The 4,750-nt window shown below is 43.3% G+C and overlaps 2 non-coding genes across 2 annotated transcripts; one reads left to right on the top strand and one right to left on the bottom strand.

The window, feature by feature from the left end:
• Nucleotides 1-1,338: 1,338 nt before the first annotated feature.
• On the bottom strand, nt 1,339-1,409 carry Trnas-gga (transfer RNA serine (anticodon GGA)). The gene has a single exon. It is a non-coding gene; the product is annotated as a tRNA-Ser (tRNA).
• A 424-nt stretch (nt 1,410-1,833) lies between these two features.
• Trnas-gga (transfer RNA serine (anticodon GGA)) lies at nt 1,834-1,904 on the top strand. Its single transcript has one exon. It is a non-coding gene; the product is annotated as a tRNA-Ser (tRNA).
• Nucleotides 1,905-4,750: the final 2,846 nt, after the last annotated feature.

Genomic DNA, 4,750 nt, shown 5'->3' with positions numbered 1-4,750 from the left:
CGTCGCCATTTGCAAACGCCGTCGTGAATTCGAAAATGACGTTGGCGATGACGATGTGTGCGCCTTTCGCCATCGTTGACTCCGCAAATGCCGCCGACGCGGCTACACTGCTGCCGGCAACATTGCGGGCTGCAGCCCTGTTCTGTTTCTTTTTGGCACGGATTTTTCTGTCCGTTTAATTAACCTCTGTGTATATTAGAAATCCGTCGTGCTGTTCCCAGCGTAAGTAGCCTTTGTTGTGAAGAAGCTGGCAGTGTAGGCTGGGCCCCAGTGTCGTTGCGTTTCTGTCGCTAGTACACGCCGCGCTGCACAAGTGTACTAACGTTATGCTATGCACACGTTATCGTTAACATTATGCACACGTTATGCTAAACAATGATATCCACTGTTTGAAAAACATCCCGAGGTGTGGATGTATGGATGTACAGCAGCAGATATAAAAGTTACTGAAGTATGAAATTGGCATCTAATGAAATACAATGCATAGCAACACTATGGCACCATATGCATGTACACATGTACTGCAATCAACCATTTATTAAAATTCACTGTTTCCAGCAAGCGTAGCACAATGTCAGACACTGGAATGCAATGTGACAGTATGGAGGACTACCGTAAAATATACAGCCATTTGACCGTAATCAGGATTACGGACACACTATACCGTCTTACTTACGGTGATAACGTCATAATTACGGCATATTTCAGTGGTGCCGTGTTAATTACACTACTTCGACCGTATTTCCATTTACGGTAGCATACCTGTTCTTTTTACGGCAAAAATTGATTTTGACCGTAAAATTTACGGCAATTTTTTACAGTGCAGGTTGAATTTACATTGTGAAACCATCCAACTGCCATTCGAAAACAAGAATAGTTCAATGCTGGATTCGAGCTGGAAATGGGATGCATCCTTGTGGGATCCTTATGGGATGTTCCAGCGACTACGCCTGATAGTGTTAGAGTCCTGGCTGTGAAGATCAGCTGTGCTTATATAAAGCGAAAAAAAAGCAAAAAAGAAATTAACTGTCGAACTTAATTGCACAACGTTTACATATTAAATTATGCTCAGATACAATAAAATATATTGAGGAAATAATAAAATAAAGGAAATAAGAATATTAATTCTAATAATGAATAAATAAATAAGATAATAAAATAAATAAACACCGAAACGTGTGCAAAGTTATGCACACAACTCCGCGTTCCTGAGTAGGTTTCAAAACGTACGGTTGACAACGAAATTTGGTCGAGGCAGACCACACTTAGGGACGACACACACCATGTAAGCCTCATACGCCCGGAATCATCGAAATGCAACAACTCAGGGAAAAGAGGCGCTGACGCCAGGAATCGAACCTGGGTCTTCTGATTTCCGGTCAGATATGCTACCACTACACCACACCAGCACGCCTTTCCCATGAGCCATTGAGTGCCGCAAGTAGGGGGGGGGGGGGGGGGGGGGACGGCTCAATGGCTCAATCCTCCTCAATGGCTCCTCAATGGCTCATGGGAAAGGCGTGCTGGTGTGGTGTAGTGGTAGCATATCTGACCGGAAATCAGAAGAGAGAGGTTCGATTCCTGGCGTCAGCGCCTCTTTTCCCTGAGTTGTTGCATTTCGATGATTCCGGGCGTATGAGGCTTACATGTTTGTGTCGTCCCTAAGTGTGGTCTGCCTCGACCAAATTTCGTTGTCAACCGTACGTTTACAGATCGCCTTGGCCGTGTATGAATGAGAGAGTGAGTGAGAAAGATGTAAGAGAGAATGGAATAGCGTGGCTGGTTGTCCGTCACCCCCTACTTGCGGCACTCAATGGCTCATGGGAAAGGCGTGCTGGTGTGGTGTAGTGGTAGCATATCTGACCGGAAATCAGAAGACCCAGGTTCGATTCCTGGCGTCAGCGCCTCTTTTCCCTGAGTTGTTGCATTTCTAGGTTTCAAAAAACTGATTTTGCACTGCGACAGCTTTACCCTGCGACGCTTCAGCTTTGCCAGTCTGTCAAAACGAAACTACAGCCATAATGCTCTCGTCGTCGTATGCGACCTAGCGCCATCGGCATCAATTCAGAGTATGTTTTGAGCTTGGAAACTGGCGTGTGGGATCTAAGATGCAGTCTGGTAAATTAGATGGTGCTTCCTGCCTTCAGCTCCGCTGACCGTATAAAAATCTGAACGTCTTTGCATTTGTGTAGTGAGGTCCTCCGTCACGCATTTTGTTCCTGAACCCGTGCACGAGCTCTGTTAGCACAAAGGTAAGCGGCGTGTTTCGGACGCTTGATCCTCAACTCCCAAGCGAACCAAGAGGTGTTCTAGTGACCCGATATTTATCCATAGTTCTCTGAAGTGCCTTCATGATGTGCCATCATCCCGGACCCCATCCGGCATCCCCATGCACTAGACGGACTTACTTTGTCGGCAATTAAATGAGAAGGTGCTACTGGATAAGTGACGTTCGTGATTTCTCATATGCATGTATCAGATTTTGCCTGCTTCAAATTGTGTCACACATTATCTCTTTATAGTGTTGTCACTGTTGCTGTATGTACACTGGATATTTGTAGTATATCTGTTTTCATACCTGTTAGTGTGGATCAACTTTGGATCAGAAATTAATGAAGCAGAGTGGCGTTTTCATTGTTTTAGCTTCCTTTTTCATGCACCTTTCTTTCTTTTAAAGGAGTTCGCATAGATAGTGTCTTCACTTGCAGCCAAAATGTCTAACATTCTTACAATAAATCTGCCAATTTATTGCTCATTGTCACTTCATAATTTTCTCGGCATATTTCAGCCTTTTCAGCTTCCTCGTACAACAGTGTATCTTGAATCAGTTGCTTCAACGCAATCTGATGTAAGTTTTCAGTAAGCATACCCTATATACATGGGTGAACTTAGAAAAGTAACCAACCTTTCCATTCTGAGGGCTTCCAAGAGCTATATTCCCTGAAGTCCTTTGGTGGTTTCGATAAAGAGCTTCGTGGCGTCATTATTCTTCTGCTAATGATGATTATTGTTTGTTTCTTGGAAACATACAGGGTGTTTGTTTTTATTCGCTTCAACATTTTTATTAAAAACTGGTAGAGCAAAATAGATGCCATTTTTCAGTTGAGTTATATGGCCAGGCGAACATTCGCTCGAATAAAATCATGCAACTATATGATCACGAATTACCTACAGTTCATTAGCTTTTTAATTAGGGGACTTCTCGCAAAGGCGAAATAACAGAACGGGATCTATTCGGTGTCGAAAGTAATTTCATGTTGAAAAAAACAACACAAACGCGCACGTGCGTTGAAATATCTGTCGCGGAATTTCGCTATGCAAATGAGCCGGAACTAAGCACGTTCCTTGCGCAGAAAGAGCGACATGCAACCCAAGTGGGAGGGCCACGTAATTTGGAGCGATGAAACTGATTGATGTAGGAGATAATGGCCAGATAGACCACCCTTCTTCTCGGATAAGGCGAAGGTCGCATCGTTTCTGCGTTTGCAAACTGTGTATTTCTTGTTTCGGCTCATTTGCATAGCGAAATTGAGCGATGAAGATTTCAACACAGGTGCGCATTTAACACAGATTTCTACATGGAATGTCTTTCAACGAGGAACATATTCCTTTCCGTTCCCTCGCTTTTATGCGAAATCCCATAATTAAAGAGTTAATTAATCATTGTTAGGTAATTATTGATCTTGTAGTTACATACTTTCTTCCGGGGAATGTTCACCTGTCCATATTACTGAACTGCAAAAACGGCGTCTATTTTGCGTTGCTAGTTTCTAACTACAATTTATGTGACGAATAAAAGTAAACACCTGCAGAATGCTTCTTTGGATTCACACAGCCACGTACCTGTGGCACTCCGTACAACGCCCAAGAACACCGTGTGCAAATTCAAAATATGGCATGTTTATTAGTGCAGCTGGTCCTTTATATCCGCATGCATTAGAGGTTGTCCTTTAATGACTGCTGAATCTCTCTCACTGATGCTTCACCAGTCGATTCTCTTGGGAGTGTTAATGGTGATAGGGCCCATGGCTGAGGCATAGTACTCTCCTTCATGGTAGCACCAACTACATCCACAGTACCTGTGAAACGCGACATTGTTTTGCATGGGGGGCAGAGATACGGAGTCGACACAGCAGCATAGTCCAATAAATCTGCTTTGAACAATAATGCTTCCTGACTTCCATGACTTTCATGACTTCAATGTCACATCACTGAAAATATGCTTTGCATCGTCTACAGAAACGAGGAAGGTGTTCATGTCCAGCTTTCCTTTACCACCAATCTGCCTCACAGTTTGTGGCAGCTCATTTATCATCACGTGAATTGACCAAGCTGATTTTTGCTGATTTAACTTGTCCTACTTGTGCCCCATCGGTATTAAATGTATAAGAGAAGTTGTCAAATGATGACAGGACCTAACCGGGCTGAGATAATGCTTCATACTTTGCTCCGTCCAAGATACCTTCAAATTTGTTTCTTTTAATTTTGTACAGTGACTGCCGGCAACCTCTTCTCTAGTGTTTGGTTTACACTGCATTGTTGCGCTTTATGAGGTGCTCCCTGGAAAAGAAGCAGGAGTGAAGGAGGCTGCGCCTTCAGGTACTGCTAAATGTTAATTACATCTTTTAGATTTTCTATTTCCCGCTATCTGATGCACGGCAGTATTACTAGCCAAACATTGCGCATCTGTGAAGGCACAGTGCGACTGAGAATATTACACCCAAGCTGAAATATGTGCTATGATAGAATA

Source organism: Ornithodoros turicata, unplaced genomic scaffold, assembly GCF_037126465.1.
Source record: "Ornithodoros turicata isolate Travis unplaced genomic scaffold, ASM3712646v1 Chromosome17, whole genome shotgun sequence".
Classification (NCBI taxonomy): domain Eukaryota; kingdom Metazoa; phylum Arthropoda; class Arachnida; order Ixodida; family Argasidae; genus Ornithodoros; species Ornithodoros turicata.
This window is presented reverse-complemented; position numbering and strand designations above follow the sequence as displayed.